This window comes from Hemicordylus capensis, chromosome 2 (genome assembly GCF_027244095.1).
Source record: "Hemicordylus capensis ecotype Gifberg chromosome 2, rHemCap1.1.pri, whole genome shotgun sequence".
NCBI lineage: Eukaryota > Metazoa > Chordata > Lepidosauria > Squamata > Cordylidae > Hemicordylus > Hemicordylus capensis.
Window position 1 is genome coordinate 376,683,737 of NC_069658.1, and position 27,109 is coordinate 376,710,845.

The 27,109-nt window shown below is 42.3% G+C and overlaps 1 long non-coding RNA gene across 2 annotated transcripts in view; it reads right to left on the reverse strand.

Annotated features, from left to right (window-relative positions):
- The window catches only part of LOC128347318 (uncharacterized), a 78,253-nt gene that overhangs the window by 47,877 nt on the left and 3,267 nt on the right, over positions 1-27,109 (reverse strand). For both annotated transcript variants that reach the window (XR_008317500.1, XR_008317501.1), the window contains exon 2: positions 10,770-10,904. This is a non-coding gene — a long non-coding RNA (uncharacterized LOC128347318). The remainder of the gene's footprint in view (positions 1-10,769; positions 10,905-27,109) is intronic.

Here is a 27,109-nt window from a genome sequence, read left to right on the forward strand (position 1 = left end):
GACCGTATCAAATGTGTGTACTTGTTTGGGGACCAAGAATAGACTGGGACTTCTGTTGGTGTACCAATCACCCCGCTGCCCAAAAGAGTCCCTAGCTGAGCTGACAGACTTGGTCTCTGGCTGGGCTTGGTTCCCCAGGTTTGTGGTTGTGGGGTACTTCAATATTCAATGTCCGGGCGTGTCCAGTCGGTATGCATTGAGGACAGGTGCTCTGACCCATGGCCACTCCTTTATGGAGTTCCCCAGGGTTCAGTTCTTGCCCCTGTCCTTTTTAACAACTATATGAAGCTGCTGGGTCAGGTCATTTGCCAGTTTGTGGTGAGATTTCATCAATACGCTGGTGATAGTCAGCTGTATATTGCAATCCCATCATCAGGGACAGACCACCATCTGCTGAAGGTTGGATTCACAACCACGTTCCGCCTCCACAGGGATGAACGGCCTATTAGGATGGTCCGCCTGAGAAGATTATTGGAGCCAATAGGATTCCTAAAAGCCTTGAAAGGATTGAGTCTTGGCTCTGCCAGTTATTCTCTTGATGCTCTGGTGGAGAATTGGAACAGCAAACTCACCAGGGCAATAGACATGATCGCTCCTAAGCATCCTCTCCGACCCACTTCAAAACTGGCCCCTTGGTATACAGAAGAACTACAAGTGCTGAAGTGGCAAGATAGATAACTGGAGCACACGTGGAGAAAGACTTGATTTGAATCTGACAGATTACAATACAGAGCGCATTTGAAGACCTATGTGCAGGCAATACATGCGGCAAAGAAATTATTTTTTTCTGCCCATACTGCATTTGCAAGATCACATCCATCAGTGTTGTTCAGGGTTGTGAGAGGGCTAGTACATGCCCCTCCTCCCTTGAATCAGAATTCTAAACACTCAGTTGCCCAATGTAACATTTTAAATGAGTTCTTTGTGGATAAAATACCTCATATGCACTGCATAATTTGTGCAGCCAATTTAGAACCCACAGTTACTGAAGTATCTGATGCAGAGGTATCCAGCAATTCCTTTTATTTGGTTAGGCTGGATCAGTTTCAGCTTGTGACTCCTGATGATGTGGATACGCTGCTTGGAATGGTGCAGCCCACCACCTGTTCTTTTGATGCTTGTTCAACATGGCTTGTACTATCTGGCACTGGCAGGGAGGTAGTTGTAGAGGGCCTGATAGATATTATAAATGCTTCTCTGTGGGAGAGCAGGATGCCTCCCTGTCTTAAGGAGGCAATCATTAGACCTCTTCTGAAGAAGCCTGCATTGCATCCCTCAGAGTTGAGTAACTACAGGCCTGTCTCCAGCCTTCAGTGGTTGGGCAAGGTAATTGAGAGGGTAAGGGCCTCCCAGCTACAAACAGTCTTGGAGGAAACTGTTTATCTAGAAATGGTTATGGGGTGAAGACTGCCTTGGTCGGCCTGATGAATGATCTTCAATTGGGAATTGACAGAATGAGTGTGACTCTGTTGGTCCTTTTGGATTTCTCAGCGGTTTTCAATACTATCGACCATGGTATTCTTCTCAAGCATCTGAGGGGGTTGGGGGTTGGTTTTCATCCAAGCTTTTTAATTTGACTGTGGTTTTTAATTGTTTTAAGGTTTTCTTTTTATTTGTTTTATGTTGTAAACTGCCATGAGAAGTTTGGGGCAGTCTACAAATTTGAGAAATAAATAAATAAAAACAAGCGAGAGGGTGCCCCTTTTTCATGCCCCTTTTTCGCCACCATAACCACCACATGGTAGGCACAATAATGTGCTCTAACCCATGCTCAATCAGACTCACATCAGGAAGTGCACCACCTGCGCTCTAGCCATCGGCTGCCTGTTTCATTACCCAGAGCTGTGTAGCATATCAGGGTGTTCTACAGGTCCCATAAGAACTTTGAGGACACTTAGGAGTGATGATGTCAATGGCCCTAGTCATCTCACGATTCCATAGAGAGAGAGGGGCTCAGCAGGACCACCATCCATGCCAACCGGTAATTCCCCCCAGAGCATTCAGGAATTGCTCGGATTCCAGAAGTCTCCATATGTGGACCATCTCATCCCTATGGGGGAGGGAGCCACCCCTGTGAGTCCAAATCTTACCAGCTAATGATCTGTCCATGACAACGGATTCCCACTAACCTGCTCTGTAGCAAAGACCAAGTCAAGGGTATGTCCCACTGCATGAGTTGGGCCAATAACATATTGGGACAGCCCCATGGTTGCCATGGAGGCCATTAAGACCTGAGCTGGCCCTCTGAGGGTCATCTCAGTGTGAATGTTGAAATCCCCCAGCACCACCATGGCAGGGACCCCCAACACCACATCCAAGAGTACCTCAGCCAGCTCAGCCAGGGAGGCTACTGGACAATGGGCTGAACAGTACATCAGCGGCATCAGGGGCGTAACAAGGCTGGAGTGGGCCCAGAGACAGGGGCGTAACTACTATTAGGCAAGGGGAGGCGGCTGCCTGGGGGCCCCCATGCCTTGAGGGCCCCCCCCAGAGGCAAGTCACATGACTATATATTGTGAAGTGTGTGTGTGTGTATCAGCAAGGGGCCCATTTTAAAATTTTGTCTCTGGGCAGGGGCGTAACAAGGCTGGAGTGGGCCCAGAGACAAAATTTTAAAATGGGCCCCTTGCTGATACACACACAAACACTTCACAATATATAGTCATGTGACTTGCCTCTGGGGGGGGGCCTCAAGGCGTGGGGGCCCCCAGGCAGCCGCCTCCCCTTGCCTAATAGTAGTTACGCCCCTGAGTGGCATCCCTATTCTGTCCCTCTGACCCAATACTAGAAACAACCCCTCAAAATCGGTCACAGAACGGATTGGTTGCCTGGCAAGAGAGATAGAAGCCCTATGGACCACAACAACACCCACTCTCCGCCCCACTGGTCTGAAACAGTGCTGCACTGAGTAACCCATGGGTCAAACCTGGGTGAGACAAGGCCCACCCAAATAATCCGCCCAGGTCTCAGTAATACACGCCAAATCTGCCCCCCATCCACAATCAAGTTGTGGATGACTGATGTTTTATTCCAGACTGATCTTGCACGCAGCAGCAGCAGCAGCACCAGAGAAGTGGGCTGGTTGACAAGATTCCCTAAAGTCTTCTGGCTGAGAGGCGGACCAGAAGGGGTGGTGGCTTTAATGCATCCGAATTAATCTCCTCCGCCTTCCAACACCATATCTCCCCCTGCCCAATATTATAGAGATGGGTACCCCCAGTAACCCCCTGCCCAGACACATCGTTTCCTTCCCCCACTCAGTACACTGTATCAATATAAAACATAATTAAACAATCTTAGATTAAAAACAAAATTCCCCACAACCCATTCAACCCCACCCACAAATCCCAAAGTCCTGAAACAGGGGGAGTGGCCCTTGTCCTTGGTTTCCCCAAAGGGGCGACCCCCTTTGGTGTTGCCCCTTCAGTGGCAGGCCCACCGGTGGCAGACCTGCTACCACAAGCAGCATGCCTGTATGTCCAGCAGAGCCAGCCAGCTTATGTTAACAACTCCTCACTGCCTTGGGCCCAGTCCTGCAACCACTTTCCACTCGCAGCAGCCACAGGAACAGCAACAGCAGTCCAACAGGGGGAGCAGCAGCAACAGCAGCCCACAAAGTGGCACCAGTCAAATACTCCAGCCTCTCACCCTGGGCCTCTGAGTATGAAAGGGAGAAGGTGGAACTCTCTTCTGGAGTGGAGCTTCTAGCTCCAATTTAGAACTGGAACCAGTTAAAAATAGAGAACCAAACCTGTTCCACTCCCCCAAGTTCAGAGTTGTCTTTTACCATGTTTTATTAGCTCATCAAGGAAATGTTTCCATTGTGGAGAGGAAATAGATGAAAGCATCAATTTATTTTGAATCAAAGGTGAGTTAACTAATGTAGTCATCCCTTGATGACTGCAACGTCTAGTGATGATTCACATGAAGTGCTACAGTCAGAAGTTCATATCGTCTCGCACCCACTTTTCAATGATGGGTCATATGTTTATCACCAAACCATCCAGTGATACTGAATAATAAGAAGCCACATGATATAGATGCATGTGTGATGACTCAGAACCACAGGACCATATTACAAATAAAAGTGTGTGGCTTACACCTGACTTGCTGCTAGGCTGACAGTGTGCCTTTACAAAGGGACATTTGGACCTCATTGATATGGCTCTTTGAGCTGCTAAACCCTCACAGGTGTAAGTGCTGCTGCACCAACATTAAGTAAAAGCCCCTATATGGCATAGTGAGAGCCACATAAGCAGCTCAGAGTGAGAGGGAAAGGGTATGAAAAAGAAGTGGCACTCACCATGGCCTCTAGCATTATTATTATTATTATTATTATTACATTTATATCCTGCTCTTCCTCCAAGGAGCCCAGAGCGATGTACTACATACTTGAGTTTCTCTTTCACAACAACCCTATGGAGTAGGTTAGGCTGAGAGAGAAGTGACTGGCCCAGAGTCACCCAGCTAGTTTCATGGCTGAATGGGGATTTTAACTCCAGCCTCTCCGGTCCTAGTCCAGCACTCTGACCACTACACCACAAGGGCTGTGAGAATGGTCATCTTAGTCCTGTTCGTGCCACTCCAAGTTGGTTTACAGGAGTTAATGCTATATAGCAGGGATTCTCAGTGTTGGGTCCCCAGATGTTATTGGACTTCAACTCCCATAATCCCCGACTAAAGGCCACTGGGGCTGGGAATTATGGGAGTTGAAGTCCAATAACATCTGGGGACCCAACATCGAGAATCCTTGCTATATATAATAGTGATGTCTGGTTTTCATTGTCCATGTTTATAGGGATCCGTATCAGCTGAGATTCATAACTACTATCCTGATGGGCATTTCACTAGTTGCTATTGTATGTGATCACATAAACATTTCTGAGGGGCATAAATTGCAAAAGAACTATGCCAACAGTATTATAATTATGGTAAAGAAAACTTTTTCAAAAATAATTAGGACTGTACAAATTAACAATGCATATATTTTGTTACAAGATGGATGGGGCAGAGAGAAAAAACTGGAGTTAACAGAAAGATCAATTAAAATGCTGCTCAACAGCATTTTAACAGCAAATTAAAATAAAACACAGGATTAATGGGACTGTTGACATTTGAAGCACTCCTTTCTTAAATAAATAATATAATTTAATTTAATTATTCAGTGTGTTATAATTCTTGGTGCTGTCAGCACAACTACTATCGAGTTTTTCATCAAGCAGTTAAAACACTTAACAATGAGTGGTGTTTGTTTTCAAATAATGGTTTGCCACCCCTGTTGGAGCCTCAGCCTTTTTCTCCTGACACTTTGTCAGAGTCCCCTTTTGCATTCTACTCATACCTTAAATCCTTGCTACCTCCGCTGACCTCAATTTTCTTGCTTGGTTTCCTATATCCCCATTTTAATTAAGAGCTGTAAGAAATATGGTGTTCATCCTTCCTTGACCCCCCCCCCCACCAAGTTCCCTTTGTGAATATCTACGTCCTCTAGCACCACAGCGAGCAGCGTTGTGGGGAAAGAACGGTGGTGGAAGTGTACAGTTCAGGGCCATGTAATTTGGCGACAGAATGGAAATGATTCACCTGGGGGGAAGGAACATATTGCTTTGTAGAGGATTAAATTCTTCGGCCTGTGTTTTGCAGTAGGTCAGATAATGAAATTTGTCCCTTTTGGCTTCAAAATACATGACTCAATTAATCCAGTTACAAGATGTTTGCTTTTAAAAATGGCACTAACCATGCCTTCCATATGTTTCAGAGGTGTCCTATTGCCCTTCCTTTCTAGCTGCTCCAATCGGCATGGTTCTAGCAAAATCCCTCAGGGTACACCCAGGCCAGCATTTAATTTCAGCTTTGTACCTCAGCTGTGCAACAGGATGCTGCAGTAAAGAGCCAGCGACAGGATGCTGCCAGTAAGACACAGAAAAGCCTCAGCTCTGCTGGGTTGCAGAGAGCTTGGAGACAGTAGCCAGAATTAGTGGTGGTGTCATAAAGCACCGTGAGCGCAAAGTACAGAACTGGCTCCTAAAACTTGCTTTTGAGTTCTAGTGTTTTGGCCAAAGCATACAACTGGTGTAATTTACACGTGCCTGGTGCTGCTGTGGATGGTTTGGAACTGAGGGGGACTAAAGTCTGGAGGGCCTAAAGTTCAAACATTAGACTGCTAACAACAATTAATGGCAACCAGTTATTCAGTGTCTAAGGCTGGATCTTTTTATGAGAAGAATAAGGTGGTAGAATGCTGTGTGAAGGTAGTGGACTGTAAAGGTAAAAGTAAAGTTGTGCCATCGAGTCGATGTTGACTCCTGGCTACTGGCCTGTGGTTGTCTTTGGCAGAATACAGATGGGGTTTATCATTGCCATCTCCTGTGCAGTATGAGATGATGCATTTCAGCATCTTCTTATATTGCTGCTGCCCGATATTGGTGTTTCCCATGCTCTGGGAAACGTACCAGCGGGGATTTGAACCAACAACCTCTTGCTCCCTAAGCAAGTTACTTCCCCGCTGCATCATTAGTATGGAGCGTACCATTACAGAATGCAGGTGGAGAATACAATTACTGTTTGTTCTCCCAGTTAAAAGGAAAACAAACAACTCCAGCGGGCGGCATAGTACAACACAGAGGGAGGTTCTAGCTCAACGCATTGCTTGCTCTGCTGGTTTTGCAGGAATTCTGAATGTAGGGGACATTTAAAAATGTGATCTCTCACCTGCAGTCTGAAGTGATGCAGTCCAATCTATCACCCTATCACCTTGCTATTCTACCACCTCACTTTGGGGTCTGTATAGATGAAGCCTAGCACTTCCTTGTTCCTACATCATGCTGTTATGTAATTCTTCAGTGACTTCTGAAGCGAAGACAAGGATTTATAAGAAATGTCTTGCAAAATGAAAGAACGGGATGTACATGATGGCAATTGTGGCAAACAGATTTTATTCACTCTCTACTCCTTCTCCACATATTAATTTATGTCATCATAATTTGGTTCATAAATAAACAAATACAAAAAGATTTTATATAAAATAATTTGGTTTCAGCAGCAGAGGTTTTTTGGAACGGCCTTTGCTCAATTTTCTTTAATTTGCCTTTGTTTCATTGGCCCAAGCTTTTCCCTTTTGCAGTGCAAGCCCAAAGGCAGTATCGATACCTATTCTAAAATGCAGGTCCAGTTCCGATGCAAAATGATGTGCCAATGCATAATAGGATGCTCCTTGGAAGCACCGATTTGTTTACTCCTGAGTTCATTGACATGCACAGCATCGAAGCGAGGCGAGTGCTTTCCTGGATGAGTATTGTCAGATACGTGGGCAGGTTGTCCCTAAAGAGACTGATCAGCCATGCAGTGCCAGCCTTTCTCAAGGCCTTTTGCTTTACCCTTGCAGAGCAATCCATGCTGTTACACTGGGACTTGGCCTGTGTCAGCACTTCCATTAGAGACCATTATTTGAGGAATTTCTAACTCCTCCACAAGAAGTTTCAGGGCTGAAGGTGTCCTTACAAGTTCTTTGCCCAGGAGATGAAGTCAGATTCATGTAATTAAGGAAAAGATAAGAAAGAGGGGGAAACTCTCCCTTCCAACTCTTTCCAGTTATTACAGAAGTGCAGTGAAAAGTGGAGGTTTGGTCTTGGAGATTTCTTTGATACACAGAGCATTTAATTTACACAGTGATATTTCACGGGCTGCAAACTAGTATTTGATGGGAATTTATATAAATCAAAATAATCCTAGGATGACTGCCTTGCATTTCCCCACTAATATCGCTTCTCCTGAATTCTTGCGATATTAGCTGAGGTAAAAATCACCAGAGGCAGTCTAATTTAATTAATTTTAAAACCAAGCTGGATAAATTTTTATGAAGGATAAAATATAATGAATATTACTTTCATTCCTCAGTAGTGTTAGGGTCTGAAAGATTTTCCTGCCCTCCCGCCTCCTTAGGCTTTGGGGGATTTATCTGCCTGTCAATCCTCACCAGTAGCAACAGCTGGAGAATGGGGTGAGGTGAACATGTGCTGAAAGGCTAAGATGGTTTCCTTTGAAAAGTTGGCAAATGGGTTTTGCTGATACAGGAGAGACTTTTGCCTTTACAGAGATACATACCATAACACATTTGCAACATGAGACAATGGCTGGAAATGTGTGTCCCCATCTGTATAGCAATGCAAACAGAAATAGAGCGCCTCATCAACACGTAAGGTCAAAACACACATTTGCAGGATCATGTGCTAAACAGACATGCTTCCAAGTCTTTCACCAAAAAGAGCTGCACAGGGGCTGATCCCAGTTGGGACTGCTGCAATGTGTGAGGAGAGAGAAGTTAAGCTCTTTTCCCTTGGGCCATTTCCCCTCTGAAAATAACCTCCTCCAAAAGTGCCAGTTTGCTCCTGAAGCTCTGTGTGTGTGTGTGTGTGTGTTTGTTTCAGTGGGGAAATGGTGCAAGGAAAAAGAGTTAACCACTCCATGTGGTGCAATCATGACTGGGATTATCCCCTGCATATATATGTTTGTTTGTGAAAAGAGGCACCTCCAATTGGAAGACCATCATTTTAGCATGCATTCCCATGAACATGTGTTTTTTTCTAGTGCAAATGTGTATTGCATTAGATATGCTGCATCTGAATGTGCATTTTAGTGTGCTGCACATCTATTCCAATCTATGTATGTAGTTTCTGGGACTCAGGGAGGAAAGAATGGTCCATAGTTTTAATTACCTAGGACCAGGACCATTTCAGATGCCTGTTTAATCTGTGGCAACAATGCAGAAATCTGAGCATCTTAGTTGAAGGAATATGAATCTTTACAGCATCTCCCTTTGGACACCAGCTCAGAGGATGAGAACTGGTGACACCCATCTTAAGCTGGGTTCAGATATTTATAAGAACTGAAAGAGTGACCACCATACCAGGGATGGACAGGTCCTAGATTGCCTCATTTCTGATACACTCCAAGCCTCTAGCAAATCAGAATTCAGAATTTTCCCTCCAAAATTAGGGTTCTTCCTCCTAAATGGACTTTAACTTACATGACCAAAGGTGGGTCTGCACTGGACTGGTTCTCCTTTATGAAAATGAGATTAAGGTTGTATCAGATTACTGAATCCACATGGTAAAAAAAGACAGGGAGATCATTTTCACAACCAGCTCTAACCAGGTACGACAGCGTGAGGACAACCGGGATCGCTCCTGATCCTGGCACTCCTCTGTCAGGTGGCCCAGGTTTTGTACCCAGGCTAAAGGTGAGGGAGGAGGACACGTGCATGGCCTCCAACCTCACTGCCTTTCGGCTACCTATGTCAGCAGTCATTGAAATCATAGAGGCATTGTGGGATTCCTGGCAACTGTGCTTCTCTCCCCCAGCCTCCAGACCCCCACTACTCACTGCTTCAGTGATTGTGTGGGCACGCAGGTGGCGCAGCTCAGCAACAATGAGCTGTTGTGTGGGGGAACGTAGGTACAATCCTTCCTTTAACCCAGCCCCAGTAAGTATGGTTGTGTGAACTGTTGGGAATTCTCTCTGGTAAGAGAAACCCTTTTTCATTATAGCAGAGTGCACAGAGGCACAACACAGCGGAATTTAGTTAGGCATGCGTGTATGCTGAGAGTAAAGTAACTTGGAGCCAGTTCATAGTTTCAAATCAATATAAGTAGCATTTATTAGAGAACTCCATTCTAGATAGGAAAATGAGGAGATAGAATCTCTAATCAATCTATCTAGCTGGATACAGATGGTTTCTGCATCTCTGCACACATGATGCAGGAGAGAGGAGCTTGCATGTTGCAAGGGAGAAGGAAGGGAAGAGAAGAGGGGAGGAAGTGACAAAGCAGGAAGGAAGGCAGTGTCCCTGAGAGTAGCAATCTACATTCCAAAGGGATAGTGTCAGAGCAGTAGAGAAGGGATGACCAATGTCTTGACCCTCTAGCCCTCTGACTCACTAGTCTGTCCTCCTATGTCATTGAGACAAGAGACAGCGTATAGTCCTTCACTTCCAACATGAACAACCTAAGGGTGGTGTTTTTCAGTGTGCTCAGCAAGTTGCTGAAATCACAGACACACTAGGTCATGCTCATGTCTACAGAGGCAACATGCATATGCACAATCTGCCCCACTAACAGGTTTCCCATGGCGCACACATTAATTTATTTTATCCCACTGTTGTCCCTGGTCAAACAGGTTTAACAGGTTTTTTATGCACTACAAACACCTGCAGACCCTGTGAGCAGAGAAGACATATGTATAATAAAGAAAGATGGTATTTGTCACCCAGATCGTTTCTCTATCTATTCTACATTTTTACCACAGCTGAATGGGAAGAATCTATGGGGAAACATTTTCTTCTTCAGTCTAGTAATTTAGGAATTGATGCTTGCTGCTTATGTAATATAAAATAATAATAATAATAATAATAATAATAATAATAATAATAATAATAATAATAAATTCTGGCATCCCAGGTCCTTGGGAAGGACTCGATGTCTGGATAAAACAAACCAGTCAATAACACCTGTCTGACTGTGTAAACAAGAAATAATAATAATGATGATGATGATGATGATGATGATGATGATGTCCCATTAAAATCAAAGCAACCTAACTGTAGGTCAAAATAATCAGTCAGAATAATTTCAGTATGTGACTACCATTAGCAACCTCTGGACCCATGCTACTATGGCCTCTGAATTAGATCCATGTTTAAGTTATGCACAAACATAATCCTCACATACAATGTACTCATATCTTAAATTTTAGTTAGTGGCAACAGTGTATACCTGACAGGTCCAGTGGTTCTCATAGGTATGTCTGATTACTCCAAGTTATGGCTCTGTATCCTTCATGGTGTTGGTATATAAACTGTTGTTTAATAGCATCCTGCATCTTGTGCTTCTCCTGTTCTGAAGAAGGCCCTGAAATGTGTAATCATATCAACAGTTATTCACTCAGAAGTGCCACTACAGTTCCTAAGAGTCTTGCTAGGCTGGTTATACTAATGCTGTTCCCCACCTGCAGTTTCTGCATAAATAAAGCTATTAAACTGTGCTTATAATTTGCACTGCTGGAACTCTTACCATCTACAATAAGACCTTTTGTCATCTGTGATCCAGCACAAAAAAATGAAGTATAAAATACTGAAGAGATAGTTACAAAAACTTTGGCCAGTGTTGGTGTCCAGTTTCTGGAGGGGGGTGGTTGTCGTCATCATGGCCTCATAACTATGCTAACCATTTGTCTATAGTCCTTACTGGACTCTCTGCTCTGGGACTAGAAGAAGTACCACACAACTAGAGAATATTGTTTGCTGACATGGCTCCTAGCTACCACATTTCCTCTATTCTCTCTTCCAACTAGTTGGCCTTACAGACAATAACCAGTAAAGAGCCCATGATATTCATATAACACCATTCTGTAGAGCAGCCCTGCGGGGCAGCTCTGGCCCACAGGATCATTTTTGATGGCCAAGGTAGCCAGCAGCAGAAGCTCCAAAATTTGGCATTTGTGTGGGGCTGGAACATTCAGGTGCCCACTGACTGAGCAAGGATGGGGCTTATTTTCTGGCCACTGTCATGGTTGTTACACATCCCCACTGGGACGTGTAAGTTGTGTACCCCTGCTGTAGAGCAACACTCACAACACCCAGTGCTGAAAATGTGATAGCTCGACATGTATCTTGGAAGGAGAGAGGGCTGCACTACAAATGGTAACACTCTATATTATAATGCATTAAAAATGTGGCAGTGGTAATGAAGTCACTGGCTGTGGTTGCATGAACTGCCTTAATGTCACAGAGAAGCAGAACAGGCAAAAGATCTCTGGGAGCCTGGGCTCATCTCATCTGATCCTAGAATATCTGGCTGTCATTGGCCTGCTGAGATCCTACACACAGTCCAGGAATTATAGAAGCTCTAGGAAAAACATGTGCGGGACACAGAAGCACCAGTGGAAATTCCTAGATGCATTTACAAAACATTTAGCTAAAGAAAGGACATGAAATAATGTGGTTGATCTCAAGACTTTTTTTCACAGGAAGATCTATCTTTTAAAAGTGGTAGTTAATTCTGGTGTGTTTTCATGTTCTCCCTTTGTTGTCTGAATTCACTTCTTCAACTGCAGACTTCTCAAACTATTGATCAAAGAAAATAACTACAACGCAAGGATACCACTAGGCAAAAAATGCCCAGCAGGAATACTATGAAAATATTGATAAATTATAACTAAAGAGACAGAAACCTGTGTTGGAGATGCAGCTCCTGCATGGCAGCAACTCTTAGCACCAGCAACCCTATTTTGAACACTAGGGACCATAGGGATAGAGACAGCCAGTAAGAGTATTCCCTCTCTGACCATGATTTCTCTGCTAGGGGTGTGCAGACCATCCATTTTAGTTACCTCAGTGCATTAGTGAGTCACTAATTTAGGTCACTAAAATGGCATCCGCCTATGCACAGATGCCCAAACTGGGCCAGAGAAAGCCTGAACCGGGCTCAAGTTGGTTTGTGATCCAGAAGGTCTGCATGAGAACTGTGAAGCAAGGGACATGTGGTTTTAATTTATCTTTCTTACGAATGCACTATACATCCAAGTTGGTCTTGTATTTGAACAGTGGAGCAAGGTAAACATATTGTGCCCCAGTTAGTTTGAAAATGATCAAGAAGCTGTGTGAATCAATTGGGGCTTGCATAGTTTTTTTGTTGTTTGGGGTTTTTTTTTGCAGATGTGCTCTGTCCCAGATCTGTGGCTTTGCAGTGAATGATCAAGAAGATGTATGGATCCTTTGTGGGTTATATAGTCTTTCTTTCTTTCCCCCCCAAATGCACTCTGGCCCAGAACTGTAAGTTTGTGGTTAAGTGTGTGTGTGTGTGTGTGTGTGTGTGTGTGTGTGTGTGTGTGTGTAGAGAGAGGATGTTTATTCTGCAGGGAGGGGGGCAGACAGTTGTAAGCTCATTAGGTCCAGGGTCCAAAATTACCTATCTGCACCTTTGATGGAGACATACATGTACAAGTCAGAGGAAAAGAAGTTGTGGTGCACAAGGACCAGGCAGTAGAGTACAATCAAGAATATTAATAGTTTAATGAAATAGATATTGTTTATAGAAAGGCAAGTGCAAACTGATTTCTGTGCTCAAAGGCGTGCCTTCTCTGTAGTTGCCCCAGGGATGTGAAAAGCACTTCCTGCTGAAATTAGAACTGTTCCATCCCTGTTGGCTTTTAGGAAACAAATAAAGGCACATCTCTTCAGCCAAGCTTTTTAGTTAGTTGGTGTTTTTATGGATATTTTAATCTGGTTTTTATTTATTTTAACTGTTAAATTCTTGGTTTATTTTATTCTTGGTTTGTTTTATGTTGTAAACCACCTAGAGACTCTGGTAGTGGGTGGTATACAAATTTATTAAATAAATAAAATAAGTGAAAATGAGAACATGCCCAGGCAATTGAAAGTGCTTCTCACTCTGTTTGAGAATATAGCCATTCTATGGGTGAAAGAGCTTTGCTAGCATACGCTACAGTAGAAACATGGCCATGTCGATCTACTTGTATGAAACATCACCCAGGCCATTTGCTTGGCTAGTTAGGGAGAGGTTCTTAGCCACTCTCATCACGACTGTAGAATCCAGAGAAGAAAAAGTTGTGGCACACAAGGACCAGGCAGTGGAGTAGAATCAAGAATATTAATAGTTTGAGGAAATAGATTTTATTTATAGAAAGGTAAGCGCAGACTGATTTCTATGTTCTTGCTGCTTGTTGTTTGTCAGGCCTGCCTTGACAAAAAAGTAACTAAAGCAGTAGGCCTGAATCAAGAAATGGATTAACCAGAAACACCACAATCTAGTTAGATCCAGTTCTGGTGTGCTTTTATATGACAATTAAGTTAAAATTAATTGTCATTAAATTTTAACTGAAATCCAAACTAGTCATTCTGTAAATGAGATGAGAAATGGGACAAACATCTACCCAAAACAAAAACTGAATTCATACCTAAAGCATACAAAGGAGAGTGAAAAAGACTATGGGAGCTCAGAACTTTTTTTTTCCTTTTCCCCCAGCTATACTCAAAAGAGGTTGGAGGTTAACAACATTATTGAATTATAAACTACATTTGGGAACTTATCAAATCAAGTAAATGGACTTTCACAAAAATAGACCACATTGTTTTTGATTCAGCCTACTGAATATAAACATCTAACCTGTGTTATAAAATGACTATACAACATAGTGTTCTAATTGAATACTAGTGGATATTTGTTTTTTTAAAATGCTTTTATTAATATTATAAGTAAAAACAGAAAATCTTACATCTCTGAGATTCCAACAAAAATACATGTTTACAAACAAGATCTTATCCATCCAAGAAAAAAACCCCATTCATAAGAAAGATACAAAAGAAGTCATACTTTATATAAGGAGTAAAAGATATGTAATTAACTAACCACACAAAGTCTAAATCTAGGCATCCATATAGAATTTTGAACCTCCCAAGGAACCAGCTGGGCAAAGAGAGGAGAACCAACCCTTCCACACAGGTAATTCAAACACCCGTTGTATTCTGCAGTAAAAATACCCATCCCAAACATTAAACTATATTCTTTATGCTTTTGAGAGAATATAAATTTCCCCACTACCAATTTGTCCTTCATCTGATTAAGTCCTATGTGAATGGAAAGGGGGGGGGGATCTAAAAGGTATTCAGAAACTTTCAAAATCCTAAATCTAATGAATCTGATGATAAAAGGGTAAATTTTAAAAGTTTTACCGTACTAAATAATAATTTTCTAAATAAAAATAAATATATTAAAAAGTCAAAGATCTTTTTCATCCCAGCTTCTCTCTGAACAGCAAATAAAAAAGTTCCATACAGAGTAATGAATGATTTATGCAGTGAATATAAGTTCCTTTAATTATGTTAGGCTGATGGGCGAATGGAATCTTCAATAGTCAAAAAAGAATCCGAAAGTCTAGAAAAAAAGCCAACAATATTCAATATTACTAGAAATCCTTATTCTAATAAGACAAGGGCAATGAAAAGCTTCTGTTACAGACTTCTCCAGTAAAAAGCTATAAATTCACGTACACCTATCTCAATGTTGTAAGTAGCAGATGGAGAAATTCATAAATTCAATGCTCTTTGTAAAAGCTCTAAAATAGGTATGTAATTTTCATAATTCCATCAGAGTAGAACATAAATTGGATAGAATATCACTTTTTTTAAAATGAAGCAAACAAATAAAGGAGATAACTACAGAAATGAATCTGTCTAACAATTAAAATAATAATAATAATAGTAAATGGGTTTTGAACCTCCCATCCAACTCTCCAGTTAGGCTTAAGAAAGAAGAGAGGTGCTTGTTAAAAAGAAAAGACTGGTCAGCAAAGACCTGAAACTTAAATGTTGTAAATGCAAAGCCATAACTGAATTCTCATCCCATGCAACCCAAGTGCAAAACGCATTGACAAATGTTCATGACTGGTATCCAAAATCTATTATATATGGAAGAAATGAATAATAGTATGGAATTTTAAAAGGGGGAGAGAGAAGAAGAAAGGAAAAGAAAAACATTAATTCCAAGAGAAAAAAGATTTTATGAAATATTAATATAAAGTCTGGGACTCTGAGTCTTCTGAAAGTCAGATAATTAACCCATGGTTTAAAAAAAAAAGGGGGAAAAGAGAAAGAGTAGGAAAAGGGATTTTATAAAATACTAATATGAAATCTGGGAATAACAGTAATTATAACAATAAACTGAATGTATACATATATAAACTAATTTCCCTAGTCCTTGTAATACTTTTGCAAATAATAACAGGAAATCCAATGCAGAAAAAAGATTTTAAAAATCTATTTTCAGTAATATCTATTTAATCTTATAGTTTCAGCTAAAAGGTTCAACTATTATGTCCTTAAACACAGATCTCCCTATTACCAATATCTTAGATTTGCTATTTCATAAAAGGGAATAAAACTGAGTATATTAACATTAAGTAAGCTAAGCAATAGTAATAGCTAAAATAACAGATTGGGCATATATGTCTGTTGTTGTATATCAATTGTTATAGCCTAGATGTATACATTTTTTTTCTTAAAGTGAGTCAAGAAATTAAAAAAAACTCATTAGTGGGGGGGGAAAGATAATAAGGGCAATGAATTTACAGAGGAAGGGAAAGGAAAGGAAACCCTATTACCTATTTCCTTAGTAATTCTCAATATCATTTACATCCTGATTTCAAAGCAAAATAATAAAGAGCCCCCAGAGTCCAAAGAAAATCAAATCAAATCAAATTAGATAGTATTAAAAATCTTTGGAGTACCATCAAAGGGTTAACAAGAGAGCCTTAACAAACATTCCCAATAGATATCAAAACTCTGCAGGGATACTAAACAATGCCGGAACTAGACAAAGAGAAACTTGCGCGTGAGAAAATATGTTATCAGGTTACATGTAGTGAACATCCCCACCCCCCGTAAACAGCCAAGAAAAGTCTTAGTTCTTCTATTTATGATTATTCCAATTTCCAGATGTTAAGTTTTGGGGCTGACTTCTAAGTAAGATTTACAATGCTGAGTGATGTTTGTACTCCATCAGTAGTGTGTTCATCCATTAAGCAGTGAAACAAGATAATCCAAAAGATGCTGAACCATTCCAAATTATATCTTCTTCCCCCATTTTCCACCATCATAGTTCATAATAATTATAAGGACTAAAATTTAAGAAACTCCTTTCCAAAGAAAGCTTCTATTACCAAATTTCAAAGCAGTACTGTATTTAAACCTTCCGTTCCATCCCCATTTCAGTACTGCTGAAGGTACAAAACAAAAAGTAAGCAAAGAGCTTAATTACCAGCCATAAAAGAGTTTTATCAGTGCCACGAGTCCACTGCTGTAAAAAAAATAATAATAATTAATCACTTGAGCATCCAACGTTTTCCAAGGCCACTTGCAGGAATTCTTCAAAGTGAAAGTAAGAACTAATTAAAGTTCACTGACAATCATATAAGTCTTCTTTTCTCCTTCAGCCAGCTCTCCTCAAATGCCATTTACCTCTGGCAGAGTCAGCGGGAGGTTCAAAAAAAATAATGGAAACAGGAGAATAAAGAAAGGCAAAAATAAAACCAGAATAAATGCCAAAAATCTTGCAAGCTCAAAAGCCATGGTCATCTCAAAGATTTCAAAGGAAAGAAAGAAAAATAGGTAGTTGGCAGGCCATTCCTTGGCAGGCGGGTGTTAGTGAGCCTCTCTCTGTTCAGCCTGATGCATAGTGCAGGAATGGTCTCTCCCGGGAGTTCATCCAGGGGTCCTCCAGACTTTTTCAAGCCTGGAATCTCCCCAGATTCACCCCCATCAGATGGGGGAGGGGGAAGCCCTGCTTTCGCATTCTGATCTCCATATTGCAGATAAGAGATAATTAGACCAAACAGGAGCGAAAGCCCCTGGCAAGCAGTTTGTCGGGTGCTTCCCAGTGGAACGCCATCTTGCCTCCTCACTAGTGAATATTTGAACCAATTTACATATAGTTCTTTTTAAATATCTATATTGGACATAGATACTTTCCACAACTTACAGGCTAATCTGCTTACTCACTGAAGCAAATTCTGGATCTGTTTTGTGATCTTTTTTCTAAAGCCTTACAAGTGCATTATTCCCTACTGAGTTGGTTAGCCAAATCATGGATACCCTCCACAGTTTTATCATGTTATGGAGAACCAAAATATTATAGGTAGCAACATAATATAGTGGTTCCAGTTACTGGTTGCTTGCTGCACAATACTGTATCTCTACACAGAACTGTCATTCTTCATTCATATTACAAAACAGCTGCCCAGAGCAGAGCATATGATTCATATAATAGTTAAACATAAAACAAAACCACGCACAAAAAAGCAAAATAATATGATATTCTGTCTAGATCTATGTTTAGCAAGAAAATTCACTTCAAAATAAATGGGAAGCTTTATTAAGATCGAGTTGTTGCAGGATTAGAGCTGAAGGAGAAAGGAACAAACGTTGTATTTCCTTAGGCAAATGAGTTGTTGCTATAATGAGGGAGAGCCAAGTAAACACTTTAATGCATTGCTGATCACTTAAACTTTTTAGAACACTTCCACCAATAAATGGACCAAGTAGACCCTGAGAAATTCAAAAAAGCTAAACAGACCATTTTAGAGTGCTTTCAAATAAATCACAATTAAGTTGAATCAGCTGAAACTTGATGCATCTTGCAAGATTAAAAATGTGTTGGCAAAGGAAGCTCATTCGTTCAAGTGAAGGACATTATATGTAATAAATAATACAATTCAGAGGCACACAGACAGCAGCATGTGGTTTTGAGACAAAATTATTCTTTGCAGAAACCCTGCTTCACTGACTAAGAATATTGACATGATTAACTTGTTTGGTATTGGAACCAGAGTACATGGTACTGAAGCACGGCAAGGAAATAGGTCACCAGTTACTTGCTTTGGCTAGAAATAGTTATTTGTTTGTGGCGGAGTAGAAGTCAGCTTAATGCACCAAGAAAGCAGAAGCAAAGGGTGGGGGCAGTCTGAATATCTGGCTTTAACTGAAGGAAATCAGAAGGCTTTATCCAACTGAGAAAAAACACAGCTCTCAGTCAGCTGACAATGTAGAATCATTTGCAGGCAGCCATTTTTGCTCCGTAATGGTGCCTCTTTTTGATCTATGAGAAGAGCCTCTGAATTATTTGTGATTTTGTTTATGCCTCCAAATGTGACTACATGAGATGTGAAACACCACCAATTCATATGAATTGCAGCACAACTGCTAGGTTATTAGGAAAGATATGAAAACTCTGCACTTTTTCCACAGAACAAAGATTATATTAACTGAACAAGCACGACATTAAGGGAAATCTCTCTACCCATATACACATTTGGTAACAGTTCTACAGGGATGGACTTCTGCAAAATCTTTAAACACCAGGCAATGGATCTGCAACTAAAATTAAGCCTCTTGTTTAATTCCTTATAAATCAAGGAATCACTCCGCAACACTTCAAAGGAAGAATAGGGTACAAAAGAGCTGAATTAGAATGTATAATGATGTTCAATTATGTTGTTTCTGGTGTGAATAAGAACAAATCCTTTTTTTCATATGACAAAGTTAATTATCTTAGCATTACTAGGAAGGTGTTGTTATCACTAACAAGTGTTATTGTGAATTATCACTGTGCGTATTTTGTATACTTTTCAACTTGTCACAAGACTACATCCACTGCCATTTGATACCCATATATTTACCACATTTTACATGTGTGCATGTGCGCACATGTTCATACATGTACATGTCCCTGACTGCTGAGATTTACACTCCATGCATCTCATGAAGTGGGTTCTAGTCCATGAAAGCATGTGCTACATTAAATTGTTAGTCCTGATATAGATGCAACAAGACGCTTTGTTGTTTTTGCTGCTACGGACTAACATGGCTATACCTCTGGAAGTCCTGCTTTTAAGTATATTTGTATTCTCCCTTTGATCTCCCTTTAAGTCCAGTGCTGCATTTCTTATATTTTGATGGTTTAGGCACTTGAAATTTAATCTCCAGGGCTGTAGAGTTTTAGACAAAATATTGCCTGTGAAAAAATTGTTGTGTATCCTATATAAACCCTTAAAATGGCTTGCTGCACCAGTTTCTTGCGGGAGCGGCAGATTACACCACAAACCTTTCAAAAGAAGTGTGGGTGGACCATTTCCTAGCTAGAGAGTAGCTGTCTTTCAAAACAGCAGAGAGTCTCCTCTTCATTACTTTGGGAACTTTAGAGTCACTTTATACACAAATACCCACACGTGCAGGGTTTTTTTAAAAAAGCATATTTGTACATCTTTGCAGAGTGTCATGTGTGAAGACCACGTGTATATCTTGCCATGTGGGCACATGTTGAGACTTTGCTGCCAGTTGTGGTTTCCCAATGCATGTACTGTTACAACACGGAACATGTGTTGGTGGGTGGCGGGGACATGGGTCTGTTGAGATGGACAGGCTGGAGCATTTTCAGACAGCAAGCTTTGCCACAAGTGTACTGTGAGTTCAAATTTGCCCCAAAGAACTGATGCAAAGAGTGGGTGGGGTTTTTTTTACCCCAGACATAAATTGGGCTATGTTCCAATGCCTAATGAAAAATCCGAATTGTGTGGGGAGTGCTCCCCTATAGCTCACAGGGACTTTGGAGTAAATCTGGCCAATATGCAAATGCACACCCTCCATTCCAGAGGAGAAGTGGAATTCCAGAGAAATTAAAAGCCCCATTTGGAAATTCCCCATCCTGGAGATGGGTGTAGCAATAGGCATTTTTGCCTTTTCTTCTCTTTCGCCTTTTCTTCTCTGTGCTGGAGACATGGCTTATGTTAGTTTTGATTGTTTTTAATATTGCTTTTTTAAAAAAATAATTGTGTTTTAAATTTCTTGTTTTTGTTTTTAACTAATTTTTTAATGTTGTTTTTATCTTCTTGTAAACCGCCCAGAGACGTAAGTTTTGGTATAAAAATATTTAAAAATAAATAAAATAAAATAATAAATAGTTCCTTTCAGTAGTGAGATCTCCTTTGTTTTGGAGTTTGTTATTCAGATTAGAAAGATAAGTGTCCTTGCCTTAGTTCCTGAAATTCTAGTTTTTTCTTAATTAAATTGATCAGGGGGTTGACCTCTGAGCCAGCAGCCTGACCTTATTTGGAGTTCCATACCTGGAAACTTTCCTAAATTAATTCATTTCATGGGTGCTGGGATGTGGCTTGGAGCAGAGTCTTTGACTGGATTTTACACCTGGAGGAAATAATTCCTTTGCCAGGGTGTGTGTGTGTGTGTGTGTGTGTGTGTGTGTACACATACACACACACACACACACACACACCAGGGTAGCTTTCTTGGAGCCTTTTAGAAGTGGTGTAGTTGTAAATTCAGACATGCACGTGCTCTCCATGATAGCGCCATGGCCATGCCGACCCTGACAGCCAGAGAAGCTAAGAAGTACTCATGCTCCACTTCTGCGCTTTCCACATCCACCACACCACTGCCTTTTAGCTAGCCAGGCCTGCACAACATAAGGCCTGGGGGCCAGATTCAGCCCGCATTGACTATTTTACTGGCCCCCAGGTATCCTGCAGCAACATAGGAGCTGGAAACTGCCTTAGAGCGCCATCCTGTGCATGCTTTCTCAGAAATATGCTCCATTGGTGTGCCATGTAACTCCTGTGTTACTCCCCTGTAAGCATACCTAGCATTGCAGCCTGAAAGCAAAAACAATTTAGGGAGAGGAGAGGCCTTGGCATTTGTTTGGGGCTGGCATGCACACTAGGGGCCCCACTCATTGAGCAGGCACAGGATCTGTTCTCTGGCCACTACCCTTGGTTGAAACGATGGGTCCATTGACAGGAGGAATAGATCCACAAGTAACTAATATTTTTAATTTTAATGTAATAATGTGCTAAAAATTTACCTCGGCCCCTGCACGCCAAGTTGTAGATGGTTCTGGCCCATTTGAGTTGTGCAACCTAGACAGTCACACCTCCATGTTTTCTCCTGTGTCCCCATACGAGAAACCTTTCAACAATTTACAAGCCAAGAGGAGGGGGTTGTGTGCATGTTCCCACTCTAAAAGCTGTATTTTTTTATTTCCTGAGTGCTGCTACACAGTTGGGGTCTTAGGAAACAAAAAAAGAGTGGGCTACGTAGGGGCTGTTCCTCACAGTACATATGCTGACTTCTATTCTCCCAAGGGCGAGCACAACAGAAGTAGCTCTGCAAAGACCCAACAAGATTAAAGCTTAAGTGTGTTCTAGTCTTCATCTGCAATCCAGGTGGAGGTGGAGGTGAGGAGGGCACAATTTTTGCATTCTCTCCTCCCTCCAGATTGAGTTTTTCCCCTCTGCAGGGCTACTTCCAGTGTGTGACAGATTTCTGTATGTGAAAACTCCATCTTGAGGTAGGAGAGAACAGCCAAAATGGTGCCCTCCCCACCTCCACTAGAGCTGCAGAGGAAGACTGGAGTGCACTTAAGCGCCGGTCTTTTTGCATCTGTGTAGTGCTACTTCTGTTGTCCTAGCCCTGTATAAGCCATTTCATGTGACATAGGCATGATCTTTATACCTAATGGTCCACATCAGGGGCGTAACCACCATTAGGCAAGGGGAGGCGGCTGCCTGGGGCCCCCCATGCCTCGAGAGGCCCCCCAGAGGCAAGTCACATGACTATATATTGTGAAGTGTGTGTGTGTGTGTGTGTATCAGTGAGGGGCCCGTTTTAAAATTTTGTCTCTGGGCCCACTCCAGCCTCGTTACGCGCCTGCTCTACATGGTTGGCACTGTGTACATATTTGGGCCTTGAACAGTGTAGATCAGTGATTCTCAAACTTGGGTCCTCAGGTGTTATTGGACTTCAACTCCCATAATCCCCAGCCTCAGTGGTCTTTGGTTGGGGATTATGGGAGTTGAAGTCCAATAACACCTGAGGACCCAAGTTTGAGAATCACTGGTGTAGATGGAAGCAACTCACTAAATTCTACTTTCAGCTTCCTCAGCAGTCTAGCCCTCCATTGTAGATTATGTAATTCATTAATTGATTAATTGATGAATAGTGAGGCTGTTCTCACACGCAGCCTCACCCAGGCTAGACATGCCCAGTCTGGTGAACACCGCTGCAATCGGGCCCGATCCCTGCAGGCCAGCGCCACCTAGCCCGGCTTTGTAGCCCGGTTGCTAGTCAAGGTTAAAGGGGCAAGTGCTCCCTGAAATTGGGCTACCAGAGCGTGTGCTTGCTGGGGCTATGTTGAGCCCCAGCAGACATATAGACAGGCACTCCTATATCTCTCTCTCGGCGGAATCCCCCAATGCGCTGCGCATGTCGCATGGTGCATTGTGGAATATCTGGAGGCCACAGCGTGTTGTCCTGTCCTCCAGAGCACCACCCTGCAGGCACACAGCGCAGATCACTTATGAGTCCTCTGTTCTCTTTTTTTCTTCTTAAATTAATGCTAAATAAAATGGACTGGCAGCCCTGAATATTAAAACGCTATCTACTGACAAGAAGAAGAGAAAATCTGCTGCTTCTCTTCCATTTAGGCACCCATACTTTGAGAAACAATCCCTGGATCAGTCCATCTTTCTCCATGTCTATCTAGTGGTGTAGTAACATCAGTGCAAAAAATAACATTGCTGCATGAATTCTTGTTTTGTTTCCTTGAGGTCAGCATCTAATCCCTGTAGCCTCTGCTGCAAGTACTGAAACCACCAAATGATAATGAATTCCTGCTAATCCATCTCACAAGGGCTGAGCTGGCACCAGCACCCTAGAGGCAAGTGGTCCTGCATCTTATTACAGAGCTAAAATGTCCCCTAAGGTCTCTTCATTATTGTAGTAGGGTGTTTTTTTTTCCCCAAGTCTACTGCAGTATCCTTTGAGTCCTCCCTGTCAAAATAAACCCCAGCAACAGCAGCAATAACACTACATTTGGGTATATGCATGTATATATGGGGAGGGAAAGAAGAAGAAATGCATTACTTTTTTTATTTTTTGCTTTTACGGCTTGCATAGTTTCCCTATTATTCCTGAATATCAGCCATGCAAAAAGTAAGGCAGGTTATGAATTTTAATTATCTCAAAACACATGGCTTCTCAAGTAGTTTTAAATGCAGGAGCAAATAACTGGCGGGGAGGGAGACAGCCACAGAATGTTGCAGTGTCTCTCCAGCCCCTAAGAGGTGTTCTCTTGTTCAGGGCTTCTGTCAGCCTGGAACAAGAGCCTTGTAGTGCTATGTGGAACTCACGGGGAGAGGGGTGGGGTCCTTTCCATCCTTCTAAAACCTCCCCCCACTGTGCTATAAAATGCAAAAGGGTTTGGGGTTGATTTTGGGCTGGTGTATAGTAGAGAAGGAGCTCTGAGAATAGAAAATGCGAGCTTTTTTCTTGCCTTCCATCTGAAACTCATAATAGAGGTCGTTCACACAAGCGTGGTGGGGGAGGCTTCTCTTCACTCACCTTCCCACCCCCACCCCCACCCCCACCCCCACAGATGCTTAAGAGAATGTTGCTAGGAGTGCTGTCCACGCTCCCACACAGCCGGAATGACATGTCCCAACCTCTGGGTATCCCACAATGCAGTGGGATTCCCCCAGGGATGGTCACTCTAGGTGCCCATCTCTATGACAGTGCAAGCTTCAAGCAGCTCACGCTGAATCCTGGCAGCCAACATTTGTGCCTTTAACCTCGGCTAAGAGCCAGACGTCAGTGCTGGGTTTGATGCCAAGGGACCACCAGGACCCGTTTAGATCTCGGCAGATCTCATGGGCAGCCCAGGCTAGGCTACCTAAGCCTGGGCTTGGCTGCTTGTGAGAACAGCCTCTATGTGTAGAAAGGGGAAGGTTGTAAATCTCACCCTGCCCCGACCCTAATCCCCTTGTTCAGGATATTCAGTGCTTAGGGTTTCAGAAAGATCAATTCCCTGCCACCCCTTTTTCATTTTTTTTTCCAGTTGACCTCCTCAGCATTCCATAGGTCCTGTAAGCCACTGAATACAAGTGCTTTATGAGGCATGTTGGTGTTTTTGGTTTTTGTGTGTTTGTTTTAAAAACTTTTTTCTTTTAATGGGCAGAGCAATAGACTTCTGAATACTTGGAGAGGCACAGTATGCAGAAACCAGGAACTTACCTTTGGGTGACTGTGTTTCACTTCAAAACAGATGGGCCCTGGACCACCCCAGTACAAAATTAGAAGAAAGAAAAAATAGATATCATTGCTAGTTTATTTTGAGAGGAAGACACAGGTTTCAAAAATAGAAATTCAGCTATAGTCATCCCTCGCCTATCGTGGGTTTGCCAATCATGGATTTGAGTATCTGCGATTGGAAAATTGTCACCATCCTCACCAACCATGACCCGAGTATTTGCAGTTTGGCCATTTTTTCAAATTTTAGGAGGTTTGAGGGGCCAATTTCGGGGGGTCAGGGTTTTTTCCCCACTTTTAAATATATTTTGGGGCACTTCCCCTCTCATGATTCTCTTAACCTTCTGTTTCCCATGAAAGTCTATGTCTCGCCTACTGCGAATTTGCCAGCCGCGGGGGTTTCTAGGGTACTTATTCTAGCACAACTGTGATAGAATTGAGGTCAAGACTAAATTTCTCTTGAAAGAATTTCCACCTTGAAATCCAAGAGTCTATTGGGAGCAAATCATCTGGGTAAACTCATGGTGGGCAGTGCAAAACTCACAAAGCACCCACAGCAGCCACCTCCCCCACCCCCGAATGCCCACAGAATGCTACATGATGATATAGTAGCACTCTGAAGGGAACTTCTGAGTACAAAAAAAAAAAAAAGGCAGCCCCCTAACCAGAACTGGGAGCTGCCTCCCTTTTGTTACCCAGAAGACTCCATCAGAGGATGCGGCATCTATTGGAGGTTGTTACTTTTACCCCCAGTAGATAAACAGCAGAGCACTAGGGAAGAGAGCACACATTCCAGTTACAGAGTAGGTAGCAGAGGATGGCTTAGTTGTTGCAACTATTTAGAGAAAACACATGGAGTTTCTTATAGAACTAAATACTAAGTATTTATTGGTTAAGTACACTTGGATAGGAAAGACCTAATCCTAACTGAAAGGACTACATAATGAATAGGTAAGGAGAGAGAGAGAGAGAGAGAGATGTTTCCATCTACTCTCTAAGAGGAAAGGAACGATTGTGACTCAGCAGAGGAAGTGCTGAAGAGTCAGATCAGGGGTCATAGACTAGGGACAGATAGGGAGACCCTGGCTCACTGTCTCTACTCCCAGTGCCCCTAGTGGTCATTAGGATATATGGTGCAAAAGGTTGATGCACTGGAACTCCATATCCAACAGCATCCACATGATTCTTGTGCATGTCATCAGAATCAGACATTTGGTGAAAGTTTACCAGCTGTGACCAGTTCCCTGTAAACAGCCTGTAATCCTACTTCAAACTAATAAACCCCTGATAACTTGGCAAAAAGACACCTTTTAACATGGTGATTCTCTTTATTTAGCAGGGGGAGAGTAACTGGCCCTATTCACCCCCAGCACAGTACCTCCAGTGACTGTTGCTGGTGTCTATCTTATATTTCTTTTTAAATTCTTAGCCCTTTGGGGACAGGGATCCATCTTATTTATTATTTTTCTGTGTAAACCACCCTGAGCCATTTTTGGAAGGGTGGTATAGAAATTGAACAACAACATTTCCAAAGGGAGTTTATTCACTCATGCCAGGGTCTCTGTGCCAAGATCTTCAGCTATAATTTTGCTCTGAAGTGTATGTCTATGTACAGATTTTTCCAAAGTATTCTAGTTTCACCCATTTCCCCTTTTGTGCTTGTGTATGTTTTTGCTTCATATGCCCCAGTCTCTCTATGAAACCCTTATTTGAAAAACCGCAATATAGGTTTGCATCCAGACTATACAGTTTATGATTCTGAAGCACTGGCCTATGTGATCTATTCTGAAAAGGCTGCTGTCATGCTTTCTGCCCATCCATCATTACTTGTTTCAAATTTACATTACGGTATTTGAAGTGGTTCTCAGAGACAATTCCCAGGCTGGTTGCCGCTACACTTCTGCCCTCTAGAGGATAAAAAGGCCACTGTCTTTCATCCTGCTTTGATTGAAAAATCCATAATAAAGCAAGCAGCTACAATGAAGAGTCTATGGCTGAGTTCAGACGTACAGGATAACTGCAGTTACAGCTGGCCGAGGTACTAACTGCAATACGCTTGAATGCATGAAGCCATGGTTATGGGCCAAAAGCAACTCCATTTTCCCTTACGAAACTGCAATTGGAACCTTCGGTTTTCTCTAAGCTTCACTACCAACTGTGGCTTTGCCACCAAAAGCATTACACCCAATTGCAGACTCAGCTATAACCGTGGTTTCACACCCATTTCCAAACCCCAATCATAGAGGCAGCAGCGCAGATCCACCTGAGGATGTGGCTGCTCTGTGCTTTTGGCACTTCTCGCTGGCAGCCTCTCGGAAAGCCAGCCACGCACCTCCTATCAGCCATGCAGCTATGGAGTTGCCAGGCTACAGGGATGCCACCACATCCCATCCTGGACTGGCCAGGCTGTCAAGCTACACAGCTACTCGGGGCACCCCTGACTCCCAC